The sequence below is a fragment of the Bombina bombina genome, chromosome 3 (assembly GCF_027579735.1).
Source record: "Bombina bombina isolate aBomBom1 chromosome 3, aBomBom1.pri, whole genome shotgun sequence".
Taxonomy (NCBI): Eukaryota; Metazoa; Chordata; class Amphibia; order Anura; family Bombinatoridae; genus Bombina; species Bombina bombina.
This window is the reverse complement of record NC_069501.1, coordinates 59362692-59379987: the sequence shown is the minus strand read 5'-3', so window position 1 is coordinate 59379987 and position 17296 is coordinate 59362692.

The following is a 17296-nucleotide window of genomic DNA, read 5'->3' as shown; positions in this document are numbered from 1 at the left end:
CAGAGAAGACACTTGGTCCATCAAGCTCTGCGTTTGACCCACCCAGTTAGTATGGTCCACCATAAGGTCTTCCTGCTTCCTTTCAATGGTATCAGTTCTCTCACTAATAGAGGAGATATCTCGTCTCAGGTCTTCAAACGATCTTTCCAACTTATCGAACCGCCTAGAGAAGGTCTGATTCTGAGTTTCGAACATGCGCTGGATGGACTCTAGTGGCAGGGCCGGAGCCTCTCCTTTGTATCTACCTGAGGTATTGGAGGAAGAGAGCCTATTTTCAGGGTGATCTTCTGGCATATCTGAGGTATTAGATTGCTCATCTTCCGATCTGGCAGATTCCCTCTGTCCTCTCGGGTGGAAGTGATCCATCACAGTTTTCTTAGGGCCAAAGTTGCTTTTCTGTTTTATCTTCGCTTGTTGCGACATAGTGGCCAGAACCGTCTTCACTGATAAGGCCGCTGGGATAGGTAGTATACAGATGTTGTCTTCCTGGATTATGAAAGAAGGGGGGGGCATCAAGGGCCCTTTTTTAAACTAGCATATTGGAACCTGGCTTACTCAAGGTACACATAAATACTTGGAGTCGGTATGTAGCCCCCCACAGGGAGGGGTCCCCCGGGTCTGCAGGAGTTCTGGTTGTATTGGCCGTGTCCAGTTAGCTATTTGAGGTTGGGCCCCCCTAAGTGACAGTCTTTTGTGTCTTACCTGAAAGGAAAGCTTATGTTATATATGCACACTTAACAACAGAATGACAGAGGCCTTAGTCTCACTAGGTGGAATGCAACAGGTTAAGCAACATAAAGTAACAATGACATAGTTTACTTAGGAATGGTCTAAGGGCTAGAGCAAATATGTCCAGTACAATGACACAATACCTGTAGGGAGAATCAAAAGGTGTTAGACATACACTTTTCACAGATAACATTGAATGACATTCCACTTTGGGCTCAGAGCTCAAAGACACTTGCGCTGACGCAGCATCTAGTGACACAGGATAATGCTGAGTAGAAGCCCCCACTCTATACTAAAGTGATGGGGCCATTAGGCCCTGCATGCAAAAGCAGTGGTTATCAAGCAAGCACTTCTCATAAAACACCAGAATAAGGCACTGCACTATGGGCTCAGGGTTAATAAAAAAAAAAACTTTTTTGGTGCAGCAGCTTAGACTCAGAGTCTCCCAAAACAGCAGCTATTGCCTACAGGGCACTATGTGGGCTTCAAACTCCTCAGAAGACACTGCTGCAATGGTAGAATATGGGTGCACCAAACAGTCACAGTTAATAGTGGGCAAATGTCCCAAGAGCCTCGCTTGAAACTTTATGGCAGCAGGGGGGGAGGGGAAAGGGGATAAATAAAGGCCTGTAGGACCACAACCGGTGCAAATGTAATTTCCCCCTTTTAAGCTGTCTTAATAACTTTTATAGTAGTTGCACGGGGGTTGGAGAAATAGTCCAGCTAGAGCCCCACAAAGTTGAGTGTATAAATCTTCCAACTTTTAGACCCTCTAATGCGTGCCTTAAATAATAGTCTTACCCCCCCACGTGGAGCTCCCAGGACCAGGAGAAGCCTGCAGGGATCTTCAAAAATCCTCTTTGAATCTGCGGGGCTTCAATTCTATACCCCTGTGTTTCCGCCGGCAAGTAGAGCTTTTGTTAAAGGCTCCGTTAGATCATACCCCAAAGGCCTCCAACTCCGGTAGCAGCAATGAAGGCTTTAGTGTAGGGCCAAGATGGCCGTTTTTCGCGCCTTTTGCGCTCCTTCAGACAGGCGAATTTTAAAACCCACAGGGACTCTTTCTGGCCACATTAGTGATTGAAAAGTTGTTTCAAGGGTACTAACACCTGGACTGTGGCATGCCGGAGGGGGATCCATGGCAAAACTCCCATGGAAAATTACATAGTTGATGCAGAGTCTGGTTTTAATCCATAAAGGGCATAAATCACCTAAAATTGCTAAATTGTTTGGAACAACGTGCTTTAAAACATCAGGTATGATGTTGTATCGATCAGGTAGTGTAAGGGTTACGCCCGCTTCACAGTGACAGACCAAGCTCCCCATTTAAAGGGACAGTCTACACCAGAATTTTTATTGTTTTAAAAGATAGATAATCCCTTTATTATTATTAGTGTGAAGGAAACTGACTGCTATTATTTAACACAGTTAAAAAAGTGTTTTTTTTTAAAATCTACACTACTGTTACACCAGATATGAGTTGCACTGGGGTGACACTGTGCCCTGGCAGGCAGGCACTTAAACGCACACGTGTGAAGGAAACTGACTGCTATTATTTAACACAGTCGAAAAAGTTTTTTTTTTTAAATCTACACTACTGTTACACCACATATGAGTTGCACTGGGGTGACACTGTGCCCTGGCAGGCAGGCACTTAAACACACACATGTGAAGGAAACTGACTGCTATTATTTAACACAGTCAAAAAAGTGTTGTTGTTTTTTTAAATCTACACTACTGTTACACCAGATATGAGTGGTGGCACTGGGCAAGTGGGCACAGTATACGCTGTGAGCCTCACACACACGCTGGCAGGCAGGCAGGCAACTGCAATTAGATTACACAGGAAAAAAAAAGCAGCCCTAAAAAGGGCTTTTTTGGGTGCTGTCCTTACAGCAGAGATCAGATGAGTCCTTCAGGACTGTAGTGGACACTGAATACACTAGCCTAGCTATAGATTTCCCTACTAAATGAGCAGCAGCTACACTGTCCCTCATCTCACTAAGAATACAGCTTCCGAATGAATCTAAAATGGATGCTGTCCAGGAGGTAGGAGGGTCTGGGAGGGAGGGTCTGCTGCTGATTGGCTGGAATGTGCCTGCTGACTGTGAGGTACAGGGTCAAAGTATTACTCAATGATGACGAATAGGGGGGCGGATCGAACATCGCATATGTTCGCCCGCCACGGCGAATGCGAACATGCTATGTTCGCCGGGAACTATTCGCCGGCAAAAAATTCGCGACATCACTATTCTCCTTTTTTTCTTCTGTATTTAATTAAATTATACCTCTGTGCACTGCTTATCTGCTACAATTTCTAATCACAGGTGAGCATTAACCATGAATTCTGATTTTTTTCTTATGCCAGTCTTGTATTATATGTTACATATATTTATATTTGTATACATTAATGCAGATTTTTGGTAATTAACACTACGTTTTAATTTTTTTTTTTACTTACATAGATGAAAACATATATCAGCCGAAAGAAAAAACAAAGGATGAATGTATGCAAAATATTAACAATTATATCCTACTACCTATGAATTACTTATTACTAACTTTTTACAAAATCTAACCCAATAATTAGTCACTATTTCTTATTAAGTATGAACCACTTACTTTTTTATTCTAAACTATTTACTAATATCTATGAAAAACTAGCTAATCTATACTACGTATATCCTTCTAATTACAAAAAAATGAGGGTATTTTTCCATTACCAGATCACCACTACCAGCAAATCACGCTATAAAGTTTTTGTTGGTTATTGCCAAAGTACAATAGAACCTGAAATTTCCCCTCTCCACTCTCGGGGGGATTCAAGGGGGGCAAAGCGTCAATCCACAAGTTTCACTTGGGGTGGATACCAGAAGTTTGGTGGCATCTACCTGAAGTGAAACTCTTGGATTGATACTTCGCCTCCCTTGAATTCTCCAGGTGGAGGCAATAAAGAGAGTGGATATGGGGGAATTTAAGATTCTACTGTACTTTGGCAATAATGGAACAAAACTCTATTGCACCAGAGTGGTGCCACATTATTGGCAAAGTACCCTAACTTATTTCTAAATACATGTTACTCATTTGCAAAACAACTATGCATGAGGTTATTATTAACCTTTTCAAAGAAAGTCAAAACTGCAATGTATAATAAGGAGAAATATTATTTACAAACATCATAAATTTATAATTTCAGATAATCCTTCAGTTTTTTTGAGAAATAGTACAAATTAATTGATAAATATCAACCTTTTGATAAGGCACAAGTGTCTGCTGAGAAAGGTCAAGTTAAACACTAAAATTCTTTAAAATTAATACATATATGACATTAACCCATTGTTGAACATTGGATATTCAATCTGAGCCTATGAAATGTGTGAAGCATGTCCAAAAACTGAACCAAGTTTTATAAATATGTAAGAAAAATTTGTTGAGAACATGTACAACTTAAGGAAAATTCAAAGTAGGCAAATTCAGTTACTTAAATGCGTATTGGATACTGTGCAATTCTCCATGGCACTTATTATAAAAGGAATTTTATGGTCAACTTCAAGTAGATTTCTTACTTTTAGAAAATAGAAATCTTGACGTGTTTATGTAGAATTTTGTTTTTTCTTTTATAATTTTGTTTTTTGTCATACTTCAAGCACTATAGTAAAACAAATGAATCATGCTTTGTTGGGAGTGACTTTTTTATTCGTTTGGGTGATTCTGGTGGGGGGAGGGGACTATGTCATGCACCACATTTTAATTTTATAGAGACCAGTTATTTGTGTTTTGTCTTGTGCTGGCTGTACATATGAGTCACTGGGTTGTTCAGGGCTAAATTTACATTCTGTCATTATACTAATTTTACCAAGAACATATACCTTTTAGTTGTCCAAAAAAATGTTTTCCTTAGTTTATCCACATCTGCTTGATATGTCTCATTCAGTAATATGATCCATTGCAGATTATCTCAGTGAATATCTTTCCACCAAAGGCTGACCTTAATTAAAAAATAAGACATGCACATGTGGCCACACAGAGGAGTGCCCGAGGATATGGTAGTCATAAGTGGATCCATGATACTCTGCAAATACGTTCATAATGTGCATGTTGCCATGTCACACAAAGTGGACATTGATAGGATGAAAGAGTTGGCAGATGCAATATGCCATTTGCTGGTTCCACAGTGGCCACAGAGCAATATGAGTGCAACGTATTGTCCCCAACACTAGGTTTGCCCCCCATATTCTATTGGACCCTCTTGAGATCAGGCCAAGCATCCTCTGTGTGAGGGAATCCTATGAGAGGATGTCATTTTCTTTAGGATGGCATTTCTAAACTTCCCAATTCTGACAGTATAAATTGATAATCTGGGACATATTGGCTGTGATGTTTGTTTAATTTCTAGTAAACTAGACCTATGTGAGCACCTTAGTAATGATGCTTGACCATATGCAGATGAAACACATTGAAAACATAGAAGCTTAATTATTTAACAAGAGGTGGTTGATGTGGTTAAAGAATCTTGAAATATTTACAACAGCACAGCCGTATACATACTACCAAGCAACTTGTAATACGAGTGCATAATAATGTTTTTCATGGCCTATTGAAAGTACTGATAGTACTTGTCATTTTTTTATAAGCTTGCGAAGCTTAGTTCACGATAATCTAACCGTTTCTGAAATCGCAATACGGGTGGGTGCTAAAACCATGACCGCAAACTCATAATCGCATGGGTAAACTTCACATATATATATACAGTCAGTAATGAAGTGCCCTCACCGGGTCTTGTTGTTGTTCTCTTTGTTGAGTGCTGGTCTGTCAGTATATATATATAGTAAAAAGTCTAATTAGTAATCTGGACTATCAATTATTAGTTTAGTTGTGAAAATTAGTATGTGCAAATACATATAATCAGAATGGACCACAGTATCAAATCTTAGATCAATCTGTCAAAACACTGGATAATATAGTAAAATCACATTTATTAAAGTGATATTTGAAACACAATTTTTTTATTTCGTGATTCAGATAGAGCATACAATTTTAAGCAACTTTCTAATTTCTTACTATTATCAATTTTTCTTCATTTGCTTGATGTCTTTATTTGAAAAGTAGGAATGTAAGCATAGGAGCTGTGCCATTTTTGGTTCAGAACCTGAGTAGCGCTTGTTGATTCCCAAAGGTAAAGTAATTATTTATCAAATGCTTTGTCAATTGCGGACATATAAATGGACAAATAATGGTAGGTTCTTTAAAAAGTGTATAGTTTCATAAATACATAGGCGCCCGTTTAACAAGCTCCGTAGTGAGCTTGATGGCCCGTGTTTCTGGTGAGTCTTCAGGCTCACCAGAAACAGCAGTTATGAAGCAGCGGTCACAAATACCGCTGCTCCATAACCTGTCCATCTGCTCTGAGCAGGCGGACAGACATCGCCGGAAATCAACCCGATCGAGTACGATCGGGTTGATTGACACCTCCCTCCTGGCGGCCGCGAGTCTGCAGGGGGCAGCGTTGCACCAGCAGGTCTTGTGAGCTGCTGGTGCAATGCTGAATACGGAGAGCGTATTGATAAATAATTACTTTACCTTTGGGAATTAGCAACTCTTGTTGAGCCACCTTATACTGCATTTACTTTGAAAACTGTTTGGGATAACGTTTTAAAGGTGAGCTATATTCCCCACCAGTCTTACAGTCAATTTTTTGAATTACTAGCACTTGTTGATTGGTGGTTACATTTTGTCACCAATCAACAAGCGCTACCCAGGTGCTGAAATAAAAAATGTGCAGGCTCCTAAGCTTACATTCCAGTTTTTTTCAAAGATAAAGAAGAAAAAATGATAATAGGAGGGAATTAGAAGTTGTTTAAAATTTAAAAGCTCTATGTGAATCATAAAAGAAAAGATAAGACACTACATTGATGAAAATTAAAATGTGAAAGGTATATATAAAATACATACCAATGGTATATGAATGCTAAACAATAATTGGAAAATGCATTTCTCTTGAAACAACAGATAATTAAAACTGAGAAACATATAATTAAAATGAAGAGTAAAATGACTATTGAGACAATGGCCGACATTTAAGAAGCCCCAGGCATAAAAGACTCACTCCAGCACCCGGTATCGCGGCCAGCTGCTGGTGCAATGCTGTCCCTTGCTTGCGTGCAGCCAATCGCGCACTAGCAGAGACTGTCAATCACCCCGGTCAGACTCAGAGTTGGCATATAGGTTAGGAAGCACCAAAAGCCTGCACCAAAGCTACATAAAGCTGCATCTCGCAGCTTTATGAATTTCACCCAATATATAAATGGAAATACATTATAGTAGATTGAAAATTGCAATATGTGTACAATGTTTTGGTACTTTACATATACTTTTATATCTTAGGCTGGAATTGCTACCATCATGTAAATCATGATATGTCGCTACATGTCGGACAGACATTGATAAATGGGCCCCAAAATATTTTTGATTTTTTTTTTTAGACCTTGTATTGTAATGTATGCGTTTCTGTTTCAAATAAAGATCACTACATAGCAACAGAAACATTTCTCAAGATAAAATTTGTGTTTCTACGTACCAACGACACTTCTTAGAATATCCCACCTAAATGACAAAGTTTTGAATATCAGGCCAAGAGAGAGAGAGAGAGAGAGAGAGAGAGAGAGAGAGAGAGAGAGAGAGAGAGAGAGAGAGATTAGATATATTAGTGCATAATCAAATAATATATTTGGGCAATCATTTGATACAATTTTTTTATTTTTCTTAACAAAATTATATGATATGGTTGGTTAGTTTAACAAAATTTGAGGTTGAACTCAATAATTTGGAAAAAATGTTAATCTAATGATTTTTCTACAGAATTCACCATTAAACATTTTAAGATGGTAATATACAATGATAAATCTTATATATAAAAAATGATTTCATTATTTATTTTGTTCTGTTTTCCTGTAATTCCACTCTGAAATTGTGAGCTTTTCAGTTACTGTTAGAAATGGAAGTACAGAACACTGCTATATTCCACACAGCCATTGACTGCAAACTCTAATGACCTGTTTATAACTGTCCCTAATTGGCTAAAGCAGAGAAGGTAACCTAAGTTACAACATGGCAGCTCCCATTGTTTTATAGACACTGAGGGGCCGATTCATCAAGCTCCAAATGGAGCTTGATACATCTGTTTCCGTGCGAGCCTTCAGGTTCGCCGGAACAGGAGCTAAGAAGCAGCAGTCTTAAGACCGCTGCTCCTTAACTCGTCCGCCAGCTCTGAGGCGGTGGACAGCAATCCGCCCGATCGTAATATGATCGGGTTGGTTGACACCCCCTGCTAGTGGCCTGTTGACCGCAAATCTGCAGGGGGTGGCATTGCACAAGCAGTTCCCCAGAACTTCTTGTGCAATGTTAAATGCCACTGGAGAGAAATTAATGATGGCACCACTAAAAATAAATATTTAGAGTCTTATCACCATCATGGGTCAGGACAAATTGGCCTAAAACTGGATTATTTGGCTAAGGTGCGGTGCTTAGTATCAAAGTTACATTAACTTAAATTCAATAGAGAATTGAATACAAGGATACTATGTTAGCACTCTAAAGACTCTGTGAACAAATTAGAACGGAGAACTAGATAATTAACATGGGTTAAAACATTAATCTTTATTAGAACATATTTAAAATAATGGGTGTAGTTAAAACTAAAATGTTAGCAGAAAAATAGTGATGATTTACATCTGATGATTATTGGGTTGGTGCTGGTAGTAAAATTCCCTAGGACTCAATTTGAGTATAAATATAAGTGCCTAGTGGGTGGCGAAATATTGGAACTTGTATATCAGAAGAGGACACTAAAGTAACGCTCTATGTATTTATTCAGTATTGTATCAAGGTTACAATAGAGATATTGTCACTCTCCACTGTTTAATCATAATATGGGACCTAAGTATTGTCAGTTCCAATATATAACATGAAAACGACACAATTGAATTTGCTTGTTCTTTATTATCCTTTGTTAAACAATATATATAAGTATTTTGTTATTGGGATAAATATTAGCTGTCCACCAAATTGGCTTATTCTTTATTATCCTTTGTTGAACAATATATGTAAGTATTGTATTATTGAGATAAATATTGGCTTTCCACCAATTATTGTGAAATAAAAGGATAATTAATACAATCCAAATATCATAATAGTTGAATTATATTGTAATATGTTGAGTGTACACTTATTTATTTTTCCACAATAATCCTCTTGTCACTGATTCTCTGATTGTATATCTAAGTGAGCAGCTAATTAATGTGCTTCGGGTCAATTATTAAACCCCCTACTACTGGGGGGGTGTTAGTTGCTGTCTCTTTATTCAGGATTCAGAAATGACAGTGTTAGTGAGTCACTTTTTTTACATTTTATACACAAAAGTGCCGGTCCACTTATGAGAGAAATTAACAATAAAAGAATTATATATATAAATTTTAGTTGTACTGGTGTTAGTAGTAATTACCCACTGAATAATAAACCTTATGTTAGGTTTATATCATACTGTATGTTGGTATATACCGATTTACTAGAGATTTGCTAAGCGTTAATGGGCTGGATTGTGTACCTCAGCACAAATCCTGCTCAGCGTATATGCTGAAAGCAAGCGTATTGTTATGAAACAACCATTTATATCAGGTGACCAACTAATACAAACTTTCACATTTATTTTATAAGTGACACTCGATGAATATAAGACTTAAGAGTTTATCTTTATAATGTCCAATTGTCACTTTTGTTAAAAACGCTAGAGCGTGTCAGTCTGCTTTAATGAAGTTGATACACTAGTTGAAGTTACCAACTTTTAATAGCTGGATAATCAGCATACGCTTGAAAATGACTTAGCATCCTTATGTGTATATAGTATATTCACTGTTATTTATTAAAACCAGTGGATTGTAATACCAGTGTTAACAGTACATTTGACTCGGCATCAGTGTCTATATAAGTACTGTGATATCGCTTGACCGGTATTTACCAGCAAGAGGCTATGTAAATAAAATGGTGATTCTGTACACAACTGCTAATCAGATAACTTTCACTATCCGTTAACCACTAGCCCCAGTTGGGGTCTGAATTAGACTTATACCAGACACCTATGTAGCCCACAATTTTAACCGCTAACAAGTATTAAAAACACAATTGAGCTCCCATCAGCTCACTACCTCCCTGACATGTTTCGCCGGGTTCCCGGCTTTATCAAAGGCGAGGCGCCGCGGCTGTGGCGGCTTTTTGTAACTATCGGTCCGCCTCTATGTTAGACTATGGCCAATCAGTGCCCTAGATTATCGGGCTTACTGTTGACAGACAATTAATGTGATTGACATTTCAATCATCCAATGGTGGATTAGAGAATTCGGTTGCATTGTTTAAACAGATGATAAGTATGTGAAGACTTATATAGACTAAGTTGCTATTACTAGGCTGTGATTTTAAAAGGAAGATTATTAATTTTATGTGCTTCAGTGCTTATGAAATTAAACAAACTTCAAGTGAGTGACAAATAGTGAAAATTTTTAAAAAGAAAGAAAAAGAAGGGGGTGGGAAAAAAAAACATTACTAACATTGTTCCTTTTGGTGAATGGTTATTATGAGATTATGTTTCACCTTATTATGAATAAATGTGATTAGAAAATACCTTAATAGTAGAAAACATTCTACTTACAATGAATGTGCTTGAAAAGTGTTATATAATTAATTTATACAAGATAACTTATAATTATAATTATTAGTGCATTATTTATAACTAGTGTAAACCTAAAAAGTTAATAATTTCGTAGTTATCCGAAATTATTAAAGAAATTTGTATACCTTAGTAAGTGTAATATGCAACTCCTTTTATACATTTTATTACTTAGTAATTTAATTTACATGGCATTGATATTGAATATATCATGCCATATATTTATTCAGTTTGAAGAATACCCTGCTTAATACCTAAACGTATATACCTATACTTATTACTTTCCATAAAATAAATTAGTCTGGTTAAGTATTTAAACAGATTTTAAAAGGATTTCTATTTATAGATATGAGAAGAAATCATTATGTTCATTTAATCCATTGGGATGTACCGAATTCAATAAATATATCCACCGACTTTCCATTTGTAGGAGAAGATTCTCAATATCTCCTCCTCTAATTCCAATTCTTACCCTCTGAATTCCGAAAGATTGCAATTCTGAGGTATTACATTTATGATATTTGAGGTAGTGGGATGCAACTGTCGTTAGAATTTTCTTAGCTTTACTGTCTTTTTCAGCATTCCTAATATTACTTAGGTGTTCCAACATTCTCGTTTTCAATTGACGGGTGGTCATACCTACTTAGGTCTTCTTACATTTGCATGTAATACCGTATATTAGACCTTCAGTGTTGCAATTGATGTGACTAGTAATTTTATGCACTTTTCCAAACCTGTCTGAGATAGATTTAAGTGGCAAGAGGTGTTTACAAATTGAGCAGTTTCTACTTTTAAAATTGCCCATTGAAATGGGATCAATTTTCCTCCTTTTCAGTTCAAAATGACTAGGACTTAGTATGTCTTTAAGGTTCTTAGACCTCCTATATCCTACTTGTATTCTGTCTCCTACTAGAGACTTCAATACTGGATCAGTCTTAAGAATTCCCAAATGTTTGTTAAGGATATTAACTACCTCTTTAGTTTGAGGTGAATATGTCATGATGAGTCTAGTAGTTGTATCATCTTCATTCACCTTTTTATGTAGAAGCTGTTGTCTGTCTGTAAGTTCCGCTCTATGTTTGGCTTTCTTAATTGAGCGATTACTGTAACCTCTTGCCCTCAGTCGGTTTTTAAGGTCAATTGCTCTCTGTTGGTATGTTTCAGGATCTGAGCAATTTATTTTTGTTCTCAGAAATTCTCCAATTGGGAGTGACCTTACTGTATGTGGACAATGAGCACTTGTTGAATGGAGAAAACTATTCGTGGCCGTTTCTTTCCTATATAAGTCAGTAGTAATATACCCATCTAGATTTTTTATGATTTTTAAATCCAGAAACGTAATACTTTCATAACTTTGTTCCCTAGTTAATTTAATGTTGAGATTATTAGAATTTAGTTCTGTCAGAAATTCATCTAATTTATTTTGAGGACCTCTCCATAGAAAAAGCACATCATCAATAAATCTCAACCAAAGTGGGACCTCTTGGCACTTAAATCTATCTCAGACAGGTTTGGAAAAGTGCAAAAAATTACTAGTCACATCAATTGCAACACTGAAGGTCTAATATACGGTATTACATGCAAATGTAAGAAGACCTAAGTAGGTATGACCACCCGTCAATTGAAAACGAGAATGTTGGAACATCTAAGTAATATTAGGAATGCTGAAAAAGACAGTAAAGCTAAGAAAATTCTAACGACAGTTGCATCCCACTACCTCAAATATCATAAATGTAATACCTCAGAATTCCAATGTTTTGGAATTCAGAGGGTAAGAATTGGAATTAGAGGAGGAGACATTGAGAATCTTCTCCTACGAATGGAAAGTCGGTAGATATATTTATTGAATTTGGTACATCCCAATGGATTAAATGAACATAATGATTTCTTCTCATATCTATAAATAGAAATCCTTTTAAATCTGTTTAAATGCTTAACCAGACTAATTTATTTTATGGAAAGTAATAAGTATAGGTATATATGTTTAGGTACTAAGCAGGGTATTCTTCAAACTGAATAAATATATGGCATGATATATTCAATATCAATGCCATGTAAATTAAATTACTAAGTAATAAAATGTATAAAAGGAGTTGCATATTACACTTACTAAGGTATACAAATTTATTTAATAATTTTGGATAACTACGAAATTATTAACTTTTTAGGTTTACACTAGTTATAAATAATGCACTAATAATTATAATTATAAGTTATCTTGTATAAATTAATTATATAACACTTTGCAAGCACATTCATTGTAAGTAGAATGTTTTCTACTATTAAGGTATTTTCTAATCACATTTATTCATAATAAGGTGAACACATTAAGTTTATTATAAACATAATCTCATAATAACCATTCACCAAAAGGAACAATGTTAGTAATGTTTTTTTGTTTTTGTTTTGTTTTTCCCACCCCCTTCTTTTTCTTTCTGTTTAAAAATTTTTCACTATTTGTCACTCACTTGAAGTTTGTTTAATTTCATAAGCACTGAAACACATAAAATTAATAATCTTCCGTTTAAAATCACAGCCTAGTAATAGCAACTTAGTCTATATAAGTCTTAACATACTTATCATCTGTTTAAACAATGAAACCGAATTCTCTAATCCACCATTGGATGATTGACATGTCAATAACATTAATTGTCTGTCAACAGTAAGCCCGATAATCTAGGGCACTGATTGGCCATAGTCTAACATAGAGGCGGACCGATAGTTACTAAAAGCCGCCACAGCCGCGGCGCCTCACCTTTGATAAAGCCGGTAACCCGGCAAAACATTTCAGGGAGGGAGTGAGCTGATGGGAGCTCAATTGTGTTTTTAATACTTGTTAGCGGTTAAAATTGTGGGCTACATAGGTGTCTGGTATAAGTCTAATTCAGACCCCAACTGGGGCTAGTGGTTAACGGATAGTGAAAGTTATCTGATTAGCAGTTGTGTACAGAATCACCATTTTATTTACATAGCCTCTTGCTGGTAAATACCGGTCAAGCGATATCACAGTACTTATATAGACACTGATGCCGAGTCAAATGTACTGTTAACACTGGTATTACAATCCACTGGTTTTAATAAATAACAGTGAATATACTATATACACATAAGGATGCTAAGTCATTTTCAAGCGTATGCTGATTATCCAGCTATTAAAAGTTGGTAACTTCAACTAGTGTATCAACTTCATTAAAGCAGACTGACACGCTCTAGCGTTTTTAACAAAAGTGACAATTGGACATTATAAAGATAAACTCTTAAGTCTTATATTCATCGAGTGTCACTTATAAAATAAGTGTGAAAGTTTGTATTAGTTGGTCACCTGATATAAATGGTTGTTTCATAACAATACGCTTGCTTTCAGCATATACGCTGAGCAGGATTTGTGCTGAGGTACACAATCCAGCCCATTAACGCTTAGCAAATCTCTAGTAAATCGGTATATACCAACATACAGTATGATATAAACCTAACATAAGGTTTATTATTCAGTGGGTAATTACTACTAACACCAGTACAACTAAAATTTATATATATAATTCTTTTATTGTTAATTTCTCTCATAAGTGGACCGGCACTTTTGTGTATAAAATGTAAAAAAAGTGACTCACTAACACTGTCATTTCTGAATCCTGAATAAAGAGACAGCAACTAACACCCCCTCAGTAGTAGGGGGTTTAATAATTGACCCAAAGCACATTAATTAGCTGCTCACTTAGATATACAATCAGAGAATCAGTGACAAGAGGATTATTGTGGAAAAATAAATAAGTGTACACTCAACATATTACAATATAATTCAACTATTATGATACTTGGATTGTATTAATTATCCTTTTATTTCACAATAATTGGTGGAAAGCCAATATTTATCTCAATAATACAATACTTACATATATTGTTCAACAAAGGATAATAAAGAATAAGCCAATTTGGTGGACAGCTAATATTTATCCCAATAACAAAATACTTATATATATTGTTTAACAAAGGATAATAAAGAACAAGCAAATTCAATTGTGTCGTTTTCATGTTATATATTGGAACTGACAATACTTAGGTCCCATATTATGATTAAACAGTGGAGAGTGACAATATCTCTATTGTAACCTTGATACAATACTGAATAAATACATAGAGCGTTACTTTAGTGTCCTCTTCTGATATACAAGTTCCAATATTTCGCCACCCACTAGGCACTTATATTTATACTCAAATTGAGTCCTAGGGAATTTTACTACCAGCACCAACCCAATAATCATCAGATGTAAATCATCACTATTTTTCTGCTAACATTTTAGTTTTAACTACACCCATTATTTTAAATATGTTCTAATAAAGATTAATGTTTTAACCCATGTTAATTATCTAGTTATCCGTTCTAATTTGTTCACAGAGTCTTTAGAGTGCTAACATAGTATCCTTGTATTCAATTCTCTATTGAATTTAAGTCAATGTTAATTGCCGACAGCGTATGCTGTCGGCATTTAGTGATGCAGAGCGGACATGATTCACTATAGCGAATCATATCCACCCAGGGTATGATAAATCTACCACTATAACTTTACACTTATTTTGTCAATATTTAAACAGCTAATGAAACTTTAAAAAATACATCTACTTGTTATTCTCAGACTAATCTTTTGTTTTCCTGTATCATTCTATCTAGCATTAATTTAGTGTTTAATGTCCCTTTAAAGTCTATAAGGAATTTTGTACATACATAATTTGATCAGCTTACTTGTTAACAAAATTTTGATACTGAAATTTTCAGTAGGGAACAATACATTCTTGATCTTACTAATGTGGTTATCTAACTAATAGATTTGAATGTAAAATGCATTTAGTGAAGCTTTTCTTGTTCTTGAATGCAATTTGTCATATTATGTAAAAATATGTTTTCCTTTCTCTCTATTGTTACTTATTTACTGATCTAATTTAATCTTGGTCTGGCCTTTTTGTTATAAAAACGCATTGGGATAGATTACAAGGGGAACACAATTGATAGCACAGTGTCGGTCTTGCAGTCAGTCTCATTATAAGAATAACACACATTATGGTATTTAGGGGTGAGCGAATGTTTCTAAAAATTCGAAATAAAAAACAAATTTTGATACATTCGTTCGTTTGAATCGAATTTCGAATGTTTATAAAACATTCTAACATTCTATTTTCTAATTTTCGTTTTCGAATTTTTCAATAAAATTCGAAAATATTCGTTTGAATAATAGAATGTTTAGCTATGTATTCATTCAATTTCGAAATGTAATATTCGAATTAGAATGTGACATTCAAATTCGAATGTCACATTCGAATTTGAAACAGTATTTCTAGTCTAATGTGTTTTAAATGTAATATTCGTTTCGAATGTGATTTTCGATTCTAATGTGACATTCGAATTCGAAATAGTATTTCTAGTCTAATACTGTGTTTTATAAATGTAACATTCGAATTCGAATGTGACATTCGATTTGAATGTGATATTCGATTCGAATGTGACATTTGAAATAGTGTTTCTAGTCTACAATTGTGTTTTATAAATGTAATATTCGAATTTGAATGTGATATTCGAATGTAACATTCGAAAACTGTAAATAACATTCGAAAATCGAATTTTTAAGAATATTCGTTCTTATCAACATTCTATTATGTAAATCGAATTTCTACAATAACATTAGTTCTAACATTCGAATTCGAATATAAACACATTCGCCCATCCCTAATGGTATTACAAGTGGTTGGTTACATTTTTTAACCAGAGCATCTTAACACGCTCAAAGTTTTTTGCGTGCTCTTTACTTTCAATGGATATCAAAGCGACCGCTCATTATGCACATTTTGGATTAAGAGCAATCCAAAAATACTGCTGTAAAATAAAGCACTTTTTTGAGACCTAACCATTATTATTAGTTGTCATTAATAATAATAATAATAATAATAATAATATAGAACAGAACTACATGAAGTACTCCACTACTGGCGCACCGTGGGCTAAGTGCACCTTCAACTTGAGTGCTTGAGCAATGTGCAAAAACCACACTGTCAGACATGCAGATGTGAGCTTGCCCCGGCCTATTGCTAGAGCATTAAAAAAATAACTTTGTACCTACAACAAACCCTAGCATCAGGTGTGAGACAACACTGAAAATGTCTTTTCAGGCAAAAAAAGTTGTAATGTAGCATAGGTCATTTGCTTTTTGCATACAGACTAATTAAAGAATTGCAACATATTATAATATTGTACATGATGATTTTGACACTCAAAGGGGGTTCTGAACACAGCTTTGTGCTATTTACGGTGAGTTAGCACAGGAGTAGCCGCGGTAGCATTACTAGGAGGATAACTGTGGCAATGTAGTCACAAAATCCCCCAGTACTAGCATCAAAGCCTAACAGCTCTGACATGACCATATGAGGTCTAGTGTGTGAATTTATGGTCTTGGCCAGTAATAGGATGCTCTGACATGATATCACACAGCCCTAGGGCACCATTCATAAATAAGACAAATTACAGCTAATAGGCCAAGATGTGCAATAAGAAGTTGCTGATATTGTGAAGCTTGTAGTAGTACAAATAATCGGATGCACTGGATATTGTGAAGCTTGTACCAGTGCAATAAATGTGGCTTTGTGATGTCCCCAAATTATCCAGCCTATTAACAGGATACCAAGGTTTGAGACAAAAAAATAATAACTGTATACAGTTTAAGAAAACTACTCATTTCATGATTTTCTCACCAAAAAGATGTTCTATTTCACACTAATCACAACCTTGTGCTGCTCCCTAAAGAAAAAACAATTCAAAGTAGCAATAGCATCTGTAGATGCTTACCACTGAAACTGAGGTGA